Source organism: Ceratotherium simum, chromosome 20 (genome assembly GCF_057802395.1).
Source record: "Ceratotherium simum simum isolate JZ-2026a chromosome 20, ASM5780239v1, whole genome shotgun sequence".
In the NCBI taxonomy this organism is placed as follows: domain Eukaryota; kingdom Metazoa; phylum Chordata; class Mammalia; order Perissodactyla; family Rhinocerotidae; genus Ceratotherium; species Ceratotherium simum.
This window is the reverse complement of record NC_141919.1, coordinates 21,585,980-21,599,086: the sequence shown is the minus strand read 5'-3', so window position 1 is coordinate 21,599,086 and position 13,107 is coordinate 21,585,980. Positions and strand designations below refer to the sequence as shown.

Sequence of the window (13,107 nt, the reverse complement as noted above, 5' to 3'; positions counted from 1 at the left end):
CAGAAGACGAAACAGGCCCAGAAATGCTTTGCAAACTGCTACAGGAGTAAAACCAAAGAGATTTTGGTTATCTACTTCTGAGTCCAAACATCTTCCTACCAGTCATAACTGGTTTTAATTCATGTATGGTTTACAGTTATTATTATTGTAATAATTGAGTAATTCCTGAAGCATATACTCCTAGAAAAAAAAGGATAATAACTTAGAAATAAAATGTGGATAGAAAGCATAATCTGGTAAATTAGAAAAGGAGAAATTTTACAAAGGAGTAAAAATACAATATTGCAAAGTCTACCTGATATCACATATCTAGCAAAAACTGGGGAAGAAAAAATGTAAGCATTATATAGAAAGGGAAAAAATCCAACTATGTGAGATTCTTAGTGACTATTCCAGATGTCTCTGGGAAGAGAGAAAAAAGTAACAGTGTTCAAGTCTTCATGGATTCTTTTCCCGCATGCCAAATGGAAGCCCAGGTATCATGACTGTGTATATATTTACACATACACAGAGATGTGTATTTATGACTAAATTCACATCATACATGACTGTGTGTGCATTTACACATACAAATACACAGAGTCTCCTGACTCTCATCTTTTTCCCTCTACCCTCCATCACTACCACCCAACACACAAACACACACTCTGCCTTTGTGTATTTAAAATGAAAATCAGGGCAGGAGAAGGTTGGGCACTCATGGTGTTTTCATGAAAGGCTGTGAGTTATACTGGCCTGAAAGCACACATCCCTCACAGTTATTTTCATGGGCTACTTTCTTCTGTCTAATATTTGCAGTGAAGGCTTGGTTTGAAAAGGCTTATGGATTCTTTGAGCACAACCTTTGTTGGGAAAATGAATTACAAGTGGTTCATTTTATGCTGAGCCTTTGTCATCGCCATTTATAGCTATTCTGTTTATTCACTTTGTGAGAGCCATTCTGAGAGCTGATGAATGTGTTTCATGAGAGAATGTAAGAGCCCTACAATTTGTTTTGATTGGTCTCCCTTTGGATTCCTAGCAAGCAGGTGCCATCGTTTAGAATTGGTTTTGGCAGTGGCTCAGTTATATAAATATTAGATATGTGCAATGAAACCTCATTTAAATTATTTTCATTGGTAAGAAGAGGGGAGCTTTACATTGAATATAAGAGCACCATGGTTCTATTTTTATAGCTTCTGAGCATACAAATGTGTAACCTACCATATGTCAGAACATATGTGTGTATAGGTGGCCTCCATTGTACAAATATTTACCATACAGATTTTCTGCATTTCTTTGAGAGTTTATGCAAACATTCTAACAAAAAAAAAAAATCTTAGTCTGTGATTTATTAATGTAACAAGTTTTTCCTGGTCTGAAAAATATAGGCATTTCTGCTTTGTAGAACAATCAAGGATTGTTTTCAGTTTGGTGTATTTTTGTTGCTTGTATTTAAGCCTTGGAAAATAACCCACCACATTTTTAAGCCTTTGATTTTTCCTGTGTGTTTTGTTACTGTTGTTGTTTATTGCCAAAACCACATTAAAAAGGTATCAAACCTCTTTTTAAGTGCACTGGAAGAAAGACTGCAATACTACCCAGCAAAACTATTCAGAAGGCTGACATTTTCCTAAGAATGGCTTTCTAGGTTTTCATGAAAACATATAAATTTTCACAAATGTGTTTTTATTCAGGCAAAGGATTGAACAGGGACTTATGATTATAGATGGAATGAGCAATCCAGAAGTCTGTTTTTAACCCTTTAAATAACATCCTAAACCTTGGGCTGCTTCTGGATAAATTCTTAAAATGTGAGATTTATGATCTCAGAGTACACCCATGAAAATATGATAAATATGCTCCTTCATGCTGCTGGGTGTTTCTTTAAGTGAGACACCCTGGTGCCTGGTATCTTCCTCATCCTCTTCCTCTCAACCTAGTGTCCTGGGACAACTGCTCTAAGTCCTTCTTCAGTGCTCCTCATAAATGAAGCTTTCCATGATCCCACAGGCTGAACTTGGCAATTCCTCCTCCCAGAACCCAGAGTAAAGCATATGTCACATTTTATCGTAGCTGTCCCCAAGTCTGTCTCTCCTATCCATGTGACTTCTTTGAAGACTAGGATCTGTCTTTGTCTTTATGGCTCCAGGGCCAAGCTGACTGCCTGACATGGAATGCTCAATAAATATTTGTTGAATGAATGAATGAGTGAATTAATTCACTGGCAGATAATGAAAATGAACTAAGAAGAGCATAGTTTAAACAAAGATGATTAACATTAACACACAGTCATGACCGAGGCCCAAATTATTTTTTTAATTGCTTTCTCTATTGGGAAACATTCTAGGAAATGTTAACATACGTAGCCTGAATGGCATGAAAACATTTGAATATGACTATCTTGTAGAAGATCAATTCCCATAGGGCAAGTTGCACTCATAATGATCAGATAATTAATGAGTCTCCTCTTCATTCCAAGGAGGATCTGAGGTGCGGCTCTACCTAAGAAACTTGGCAATGGCACCAAAGGAGAAGCACTATCTAATAGAGTCAGCAAGATTCATGGTAGAAGAGAAGTGGACGAGGGCTCAAGGTCACAGAGAATTAGCAGCAGAAATGGACATAAAACTCAAACCTTCAGAGGCCTCCTCCAGTGTTCTTCCCATTGGTCCTTGTTGCTTTGCTTCATCAGTGTTTAATGAAGTGTTTGTTTTTATGAGAAGACCAGTAAGGACTGTGGCTAGTGTCCCTCACCTCTTGCATCTACAGGTTGGCCTACTTAGTTGGGTAATTAGGTTATTAGCCATTTTCCCCCTCATTTGGCCTCACATGAGGAGCAAACTCATCTGTGGCAAATTAAAAATACCAACTTCTATGGCCCTAGCTGGGGATTTAGAGGTTGGAAGGGTTGCTGGTGAGTAACTGGAATATGGCCCCCAAGTGTACTATATCTAAGATTTTTGGTAACTATAGTTTTAAAAAGCTCCCCTACCACCTTGTAAATTCGGAAATGCACTCTAGCTTGAGACTCATGGATGTAGAACAAGTTTTACAGGAAATAATTATGTAAATTAATATTGTTGGCTAACCTTTTGATTGCATTTACAAATTGAAAAATGCAGTGCAATATTTATTAGATAATCTTCTAATTGTTTTTTCAAATAACTAGGAGAGAGAGTGTGGTGTGGGAGAAGGAGCAGTAGATTTGAAGTCAGACAACTCTGGATCAAATTTCAGCCCTACCACCTCTTGACATGACCTCCGGGAAATTGTCCTACTCACAGCCTCAGTCTTACACTTAATAAAGAGGCTGCACTAGACCCTGGCGACTTCCTAGTGATCTATTTAAGCTCTTTGCAAATCCCCATAGAAATGTTTGTACCAGCTCCTAGCCTATCTCCCAGTCCACACTACTTTGAGAATCATACTTCTTATGCATATCGTTAGCTCATAACTGCTTTCCCACTTTCATTACAGTTTTGTATTTCATCCTGTGGCCCATCATTGGCTCATTTGTCCTCAGAGCCACTCCTCACTCTTCTCCTGGTCTGTATCAGAGGGCAGTCATCCCCTATAGGATTTATTTCTCAGGCCCCCATTACCAGATGGTTTTCAGTGGGCTGGCCTGTGGGAGCCATAGAGAGGAATTGGCAGGTGGAGGGGGGGGAAGGGAGAATCCAGAGTGTTCTCCCCCCTCTCTCTCGGGGGGTGTCTGCAACACTGACTGTCTTCTCCACGCCTCCAAGCATACCCCTCCTTCTGTAGTTCCAACTTGTGCCAGGCAAGCCTCACCGTGATGTCCTCGCCCCAGCTTTTGAGGTCTGTTGACTCTCCCCCTTCATGGCGTGCCTCTAGCCCTAAGAGCAGTAATGGCTTCCTGCTGGCGTTAATCTCCGAGTTTCATCATCATATTTTGCTTAGCTTTTCGCTAACCCATCACTTTTATAACTAGTTCCATGTATTAAATTCCCTTTCTTTAACACACCCGGAATGGTTTCTGTTGTCCCTACTGGACCCTGACAACTCTGTTGAAGTGATAAAACATCTTTATTGCCTTTACTGGTCAGCATAGCTTAGACGATCCCAAGCCTGTGAAGCATGCTGGAAATACTGATTCCGCAGTCCCACCACTACCAGGGGTAGTGATTTAGTTGGGTGGTTTGGGTGTGTGGCCCAAGAATCGGAATTTTCAAAAAGCTCGCCCGGTGGTTCTGACGCCCAGCGCTGGTGTAGAGAGCAAGAAAGCTGGGCTGAGCTGGAGGTGCTTGGGGGGATCACCGTGTTCATTCATCCACTGAGGGCTTCACTTCTACAACCCAGTCTCATAGCAAGAAAACCTGCCTTGGCAAAATTAAAACTGACTGCATCCTATGGATGTTATAGGACAGTCAATTACAAGTGTTAAAACAGCACGAGCTAAATTGGAGAATGCCAAGGAATTCTTTGCCAGATTAAATGAGGTGATGTATGTGACAGCATCTTGCACATAGTTGTTACTCAATAAATGATAGTGTCTTTCCTTCCCTCAAATTGAGTGAAAGCATAGAAATATAGAAAGCTATAAAATAGTGTAAATTGGGGCCAGCCCCGTGGCTTAGTGGTTAAGTGCACGCGCTCCGCTGCTGGGGGCCCGGGTTCAGATCCTAGGCACGCACCGATGCACCGCTTCTCCCACCATGCTGAGGCCGCATCCCACATACAGCAACTAGAAGGATGTGCAACTATGACATACAACTATCTACTGGGGCTTTGGGGAAAAAAATAAATAAATAAAATTTTAAAAAAAGAAAAAAAATAGTGTAAATTATTTATTCCTTAAGCTAACAGAATCCGGATAGTAAATACCAGAAAGGATAGATAAGCAATCAACTAGTCAAAAAAATTTCATTGCTTGGCATGTATAATTGTTAGCTGAGCTGGTGTCTCAATGATCTAATGATAAGATACCATAAGTTGGTTCTGTTTAATGTCAGAAATCATTTAAGAAAATAAGTTCTAACTGGGAGTCTCACGTCAGATTACATATTAACACACTTCCTAAGGAGACCTGAGTCTTATGATGATGCCCTTACTTGGCCACTAGAATTTCTGCATTCCAGGCTCTTGCCAGAGACTAAAACTGAGTTCTCCATTGTTCAATTTTTATCAAAAGGTTGATTATGAGAAATACTATTAACAGAGGACTGCCTGAAGGATATGCAGTCCATTCATTCTTCATCTAGATAGCCTAAATATTATTCATGGTTTAAGTCAAGTCATCAGATCTCCATGTAATAACTTCTTGTCAGTTTCCCTTTACTGGGCAAGATTAATGAAAAAGACATCTATCCTTATGGAATTGTTGAACTGTGTGTTAAAAGAGAAAACTCGCATAGATTTCTAGACAGAGAAAACCAGTAAATTACCAACACAGGAGCATCAGACTAGCATGAAACTACTCATCTGTAAGCCAGGAAGCAAGAAGACAACAATACCATATTTATAGAGAGACGAAAGAAAAGGACTGTGAGCCAAGAATCCTGTGCCAGCCAAAAGATCTAGTCATATGTGAGGACAAAAGAAAGACGTTTCTGCATGGAGTGACTCAAAGTGGACCAGCCATGTGCCTCTTCTGAGAAAATGACTTAAGAATTGTTCCAACCAAATGAAAATTGTATCAGAACAAAGGTGTCAGGATAGGGGAAAATGAAGTGTCAAAGAAACAATGATGAGCAACGAACCTTGTAAAACTTATGATCAAGTCTAAATAAATGATGATAATGTGACTATAGACTATAAATTGTTAATTAAGATTTCTTGAGACGGAAGAGCCATGTCAACTAAGGAGGTATTGAATAGTTTAGAATGGAGCAGTCAGTGAGAGAGTAAAATTGTTCCAAATATCTCCTCTTGTGGATGACGAAGAGAGAAGAGATGTCATGGGTTGGGCTCTTTGGAAGCAGGCACTGGGGCAGAGTTTTGGGTACAAGATGTTTATTAGGGCTCAACACCTGTGTTATGAGTTGAATTGTATCCTGCAAAAAGATATGTTGAAGTCCTTAACCCCCTGGTACCTGTGAAATGTGACCTTATTTGGAAATAGAGTCTTTGCAGATGTAATTAAGTTAAGATGAGGTCATTAGGGTGGGCCCTAATCCAATAGGACTCGTGTCCTTCTAAGAAGAGGAGAATGCCATGTGAAGACAGAGACACACAGGGAGAACGCTGTGTGATGACAGAGGCAGAGACTGGAGTGATGCAGCTGCAGGCCAAGGAACGCCAAGGATCAGCAGCCACCCCTAGAAGCTAGGAAGAGACGAGAAAGGATTCTCGCTAGAGCCTCAGGAGGAGCAGGGCCCTGCTGACACCTTGATTTTGGACTTTAGCCTCCAGAACTGTGAGAGAATAAATTTCTGTCGTTTTAAGTCTCGCAGTTTGGACGCTAATACAAACATGGAAGGAGGAGGGAGGAAGCGCAGTTGGGCAACCAGAGGGAGACGTCAAACTCCCATGGAGGACCCACAAAGCCAGGGGCCAACTCGATGGGGAGCTGCCCGGTCACTCAGTCCGGGCAGGATGTGGACAGGACATGGGCAGCCCCAGAGAGGCCATGCCCTGGGGTGAGGTGGCTCTCTGCAGAGGCAGACCCTGAAGGGGCTGACAGCTGGAGGTGTCTGCTGACCACACTCTCAGTGGTGAGCAACCTTCGCTCCTCGAAGGGAGATCTGCGTGGTGCATCCACGTGTCTACCACAGTAGGCCAAGGGAAAAATGTCTGGGTTGTGGGGATGGCATAAAGTCATTTTATTTGATAGAAAAATATAGATTTTTTAATGATTTAAAAATAGATAACTGAGCAAATATATATTGGATAAAAATTTTTAATTAGGAGGAGGAAAAAATGGAATTATAAACTTGATTAATCCAGCAAAGAAAGAATAAGTAAAAATAAGTTCAGAAACAATAAATGTAATTAATAGTAAACAAATATGATGGAAACAAACCAAATATAATCTTATCACAATAGATGTGAAGTTGATGAAGTCCCCTTTCAAGAGACAAAGACTCCTATGTTGGCAAAAACAAAACAAAAATTCAGTTTTAACCTATTTGTGAAGAATACAGTTAAAACAAAATGACAACTAAAAAAGTTGAAGATAAAGAAATAGACAAGGATATGCAAGCATATACAAATAAAAGGAAAGCAGAAATGGGGATATTAGCATCAACTAATGGAACCCAGGACCAAAATTATTAAATAAGAAAAGAAAAGATACTTTTAAGGATAAAGAGTACAATTCACAAGGACACTATTATGTGTACTTCCTTTATATAGTGGCCAGCATTGTTATGCACATTTTAAGGCAAAAAACAAAAAGTGAAATACAGGAGAACATGATAAACTATAATAAGATTAGAGAATTTTAATGTATTTCTTTTATAATTTGACAAAGTAGACAATGATATAGGGTGGTAATGATACAGTGATTTTGTACCTTGTAAACTGGAAATGTGTATTTTTCTCGTATCTATGGAACATTTACAAAAAATCTATTTCTATGGCCATAGGGAAAGACTTAATTTGGGGAGAAAAAGATATTTTATTCATCCCATTTTGTTGACCCAAGTGTGATAAAATAAGAAATTGGCAATGAAAGTATAATAATTAAAATGTAAATAATTGAAATTAAGAAACTCTCTTATATGTGATTCCTGAATCAAGTTGAAAGTTAAATCCAAAATGACAAATTATCTGGAAATTAATTAAACAGAACACTTCATATCAAAACTATGGAGAGGGCTGGCCTGGTGGCATAGCGATTAAGTTTGTGAGCTCTGTTTCAGCAGCCTGGGGTTCACAGGTTCAGATCCTGGTCGCAGACCGACACATGCTGTGGCAGTGTCCCATATAAAGTAGAGGAAGATGGGCCTGGATATTAGCCCAGAGCCAGTCTTCCTCAGCAAAAAGAGGAGGATTGGCAATGGATGTTATCTCAGGGCTCTTCTTCCTCACATACACACAAAAAAACCTTATGGAGAAATCATTAATATATTCAGGAATACTTTGTAGCCTAAGTGCTTATGGTACTATTTTTTAAAAAGAATGAAAAATAAACTAAGTATTGCATCTAAGACATTTTTTAAAAACCAAAAGAAAGAAGATATTATTAACAATAAAAGCTAAAATTAATGGTAATGGCCACAAAACAAATAATAGAAAGGGAAACTCTGACTAATGAAAATATATATAGAACATTATATTTACAACATTAAGAATATATATACACAACATATGTAATACACACTCATGTATGCACTATACACACACACACACAACATCAGGAATAAGGAAAAAGACATTACCTGGATCCCAAAAGGATTAAAAGAATTCAGTAAGAGAGTATTATGTGCAACTTTGTGGCAACAAGTTTAAAAATCTAAAGGAAATTGATGTTTTTCTAACAAAATATAAATTGCTAAAATTTGATCCAAAGAGAGTCTATAAATTCCAAGAAATGAATATTCATAGAAAAAATCTGAATGAACGTAAAGAGCAAATGCCTTCCAATTTTATGAAAAGTATCAACTCCTTAATATCAAAATCTGATAAAGAGGGGACAACAATCATCCAATTTAAAGTTAGAGTTTATTCTAGAAATATAAGAATGATTTTGCATAATGAAATCTCTCAACGTTATATATATTGACACGGCAGAATAAAAGAGAACAATTGTATGATTATACCAACTGAGGCTGAAAATGCATTTGATACAGATGTTTCTAATAAAAAATAAAATAAAATTAGGGTATAGCAGAAAGAACTGGCTATGCTACCAAAGAAACAAACGTGTTATGTTGGGTGGTGACTACTGTAGGCTTATGTTATTAATCCTGGCACCACTACTACTACTCAGCTATTATTCAACACTGTTTTAGAAGTTCAGTAATACAATAAGAAAAAGAAGTAAGCTGTATAAATATTACAGGTGATGTGACTGAGCCTCTACCTAAGAATTTTTAAAATTCTATAAGAGGATTTGGTAAAATGACTGCCTAAAAGATAATACATGAAACCCAGTCATTTTTTTTTTGTATGAATTAATTACCGGTTAGACACGCACATAGAAAAATCCCAATTTAAAAGAGTGACAAACTAAAATATCTAGGAATGAATTTAGTAAGACATAAGACAAACGCAAAAATATATAGTATTGTAGTAAAAGACATATCATTTGAAGAAATACAACTATATTGGTTGATGAATGAGAAAACTCAGAATTCCAAAGATATCAGTCCTTCCCACATGCGTCTATAAATTTAATATAATTCCAATCAGAATCCCAACTTGGAGGGGGGGGACATGTTGTCAGATCAATCAATATGATTTTATAAAAATATATGTGAGAAAATTGCTAAACATGGAAGAAAAATAGTTGATATGGGGAACTTGCACCAGCTGATATCAAAGCGTGCTATCATATTACTATATTTAAGACAATATTATATATTAGCTCAGGAACCAACAAGTAGGTCTTTGGCATATAGTAGAGAGTCCAGAAATAGATTGAGTTATACAAGAAAATTAATGTACGCTAAAGGTGGTATATCTTTCCAGCAGGGAAAAGATAGATTATAAAGTCAATGATGTTGGGGCAATTAGCTGTCCATCTGCGGGAGGATGAGGTTAGATTCCATTTGGAGTAAAGATCCAGTGTTAAAAATAGAGCTATAAAGGTATTAGAAGAAAATATAGGAGAATACATGTATAAAATCAGGTTAATTGTCTTACCAAGTAAGACAGTAAATCCATAATCCATAAAGGAAAAATTAGCAGATTTGACTATATAAGAATTAAAAATGTCTACATGACAAGATGCCATGAACAAAGCCAAAAGGTGAACAATAGCTTGGCTTGGAACTCATATGACAGAGTTAATGTTTAATACACTAGGAGATCTTACAAATTGATTATAAAAGACAAAAGATAAACAGCACAGTATAAAAATAAGCAAAGGGCAAGAAATGGAAATATAAATCACCAAAAACCTGTGAAAAGGATAAGCTCCATTAGTGGTAAGAGAATGTGAATTAAAACAACTGAGATGCCATTATCTGCCCATCAAGTTGGCAAACATTTTAAAGACGGCGAACATCCAGTACTGATAAGTATGTCAATAAGCAGGTACTTTTCATGACCCGTTGGACTAATTGCTTCAACCTTTTTACATAAAGGAATATAGCAGTGGTTTTTCAAATAGTTAATGCGTTTATCAAGTTTGAACCACCTTCTAGGATTCTTTCCACAGAAATAAAAGTACTAGTACTATAAAGATGTTTGAATGAGGCTATTGATTCCTCCTCTGGTTATGGTAGCCAAACCTGGAAACAGTCTGAATGTTCATCTACAAGGGAGTGGCTGATTTAATGATGGTATATCTATCTTGTGGAATGTGATACAGTTATTTAAAAATGATTTAGATATATATATTTGAAAAAATATCTAAAATATACTGGTAAGAGTTAGTGGGAGAAATAAATGTGTGTGTGTATAAACAAGCATAGGAAAGATTTGGGGAGGATATACAATAAACTGTTAACATTGGTTATCTCAGGTGGGGGATATGGGTAGGATTTTTTTTTTTTTTTTTTTTTTTTGCTGAGGAAGATTCATCCTGAGCTAACATCTGTTGCCAATCCTCCTCTTTTTTTGCTTGAGGAAGATTTGCCCTGAGCTAACATCTGTGCCAGTCTTCCTCTATTTTGTATGTGGGTCACCGCCATAGCACCGCTACTGATGAGTAGTGTAGGTCCACACCAGGGAAGTGAACCTGGGCCACTGAAGCAGAGCCTGCCGAACTTAACCACTAGGCCACCAGGCCGGCCTCTGAACCTTATTCATTTTTACTTTATACCTCTCTGTATTTTTAAAGTTGGTTACCATGAACAAGCATGTCTTCTGTATAAAAACATAATTATAACAAAAGAGGTTTGTTGAACTGTTCTTTGAGGTTGTGTCATCTAAACAACCCTCATGAAAATCACAATTGATTTGTCATGGGGATTATATTGAAAAATTGCCCACAATTCACATGGGGTCTCCTTTATGAAGACCCACAGGAGAAATTTCCACTCCAGCCTGAATCCCCCCATACCTGTGGTTCATTTGAGCAACTGATTTGCTTTTATCTTATGGACATTAGGCATTTAGGTAACTGATCATTTCTTCCTTTGCTGTGGCCACTAGGAATCTTGGAGTCAAACTGGAGACTGTGCAGGGTATTCAGCAACTGTATAGGGTCACATGGCTTACATTCTATGCATACCCCATACTGCCGACGTCGTCTCATTCCTCACCTTTATTTTTCCATCGCACACATTCCTTCCTTTATTTTAGTTTTAACTGATTTAATTGTATGTATCCCTATAGCCTCTCTGATCCTTTCTGGGAGATGAGGTGGAGATATGAGTAAATAATAACCAGTGATTTTTATTTTAACAGGAACCCAGGAAGGAAAACAGTCTCAACAATGAATAGGCCACCCATCACGACCAACTGCAGATGACTTGCCATTTCATTTACAAAGGTAAGGAAATAGAGTCTGTAGTTTTAGTTAATTCCAACTGACACATTATAGAGCCCTTACCTCTTTTATTTTATATTTATTTACACATATTCTAAATCATATATCTAGTTCATAACCGTTAACTTTGACATTATCAAATTTAAAACAAACAACAAGCAAATAGAAACATGGGAAATTTTGTGAATGTCAGCGTGCCTAAAGGAACAGAAACCAGGAGATGTGGTCTCGGCTATTAATTACTGTGTGTAGTTAAATTCTTTAATAACATTAGTGTTTTCCTGATTTTGAAATGTAGCAGTGCTCACTGCAGAATACTTGGGGAGTATAGCAAAATATAAAATTGAAAACCCAAAGCGTTCATACTCCCGTCATCCATGGATAATCACCAGTACTTCTGTGAACTTCTTTCCTCCTTCCTTTTATGAGTGTGTAGAAATATATATATATGATTGTAATGTTTTTAAAAACAATGTTTTTAATCCATACTTACCTTGGCTTCCATAGTTATAAATGATACACCTTAACTGGTGCAGGAACACAGCAAATCTAGGAACGAATAGTAATTACCACTGTGCCCACTGTAATAGCCGTTTGCAGTTTACCAGAACATCCGCAGGCAGCTCGTTTTCACCCTACAGAAAAAAACCTTGAATCCAGGTGACTTTTCATGGCCTCCCTTTGTCATTATTCTCTATTTTGTGCTGCTTAAAGGGAACTGTTTTTTAAAAAATAGAAGTTTACCTATTTCTCTCCTCCTCTTCCCTACTGTGCAGTCAGAGGGGATTTACAAAGTAATAAAAAAGACTATCTCGTCATCTGTCCTTCATTCATGCCAATTAGTCAACGCCTCATTAAAGTAGTTTTTTCAAGCACCCTTCAGAGTTGCTCTCGAAGTTGTTTAGTTTTAAAAGCTGCCAAGTCTTAGAAGTGAAATTACTGAAATGGCATTCTTTAGGGAGGTCTTCATTCTGTTGGCTCTATTAAACAGTTGAAGGCTAAAGAAAATCCTACTCTTACCTATTATCATTAATACATACTAAATTAGAGACACAAACATACCCAGTATAGAAATGGGCTAAAGTTTTCTACATACAATTCACTAAAGAAATTTCAGATAACCAAATAAACATAACAAAAATATTTGTCCTTACTGTTAATCATATAAATGCAAAATAAAATGATATTTTTGCCTGAAGTTAAATTGGTAAAATGTTTTGTTTGATTTTAAATGAAAATATTTGATGCTGGTAGAGCTATAAAGTAGATCTGATATTTTACCCAGTAGTCACTGTTCTAGGAATCTATGACAGCTCAGTTAGACATTCTGCTGGAAATATAAGTGTAAGAACACAGTACAGTTTTATTTGTAACAGAAAAATAAGAAGCATCCTGAATGTCCATTAATAAATATTGAATTGAGATGCATTTTTATGATAGAATTACTCAGACATTAGAAATTGTTTCTAATTAGTATTTAGTAATGCTGAAAATGTTTATGACATAAAGTTAAGTGAAAAGGGCAAATACAAAATTGTATAGAACGTGTGATGGCAGTTTTGTTT

The 13,107-nt window shown here is 37.2% G+C and overlaps 1 protein-coding gene across 2 annotated transcripts in view; it reads left to right on the top strand.

The window, feature by feature from the left end:
* Positions 1-13,107, top strand: part of PIP5K1B (phosphatidylinositol-4-phosphate 5-kinase type 1 beta) — a 287,905-nt gene that overhangs the window by 93,284 nt on the left and 181,514 nt on the right. For both annotated transcript variants that reach the window (XM_004440639.3, XM_087444516.1), the window contains exon 2: positions 11,461-11,545. The gene's annotated coding sequence lies outside the window, so the exon portion shown is untranslated. The remainder of the gene's footprint in view (positions 1-11,460; positions 11,546-13,107) is intronic.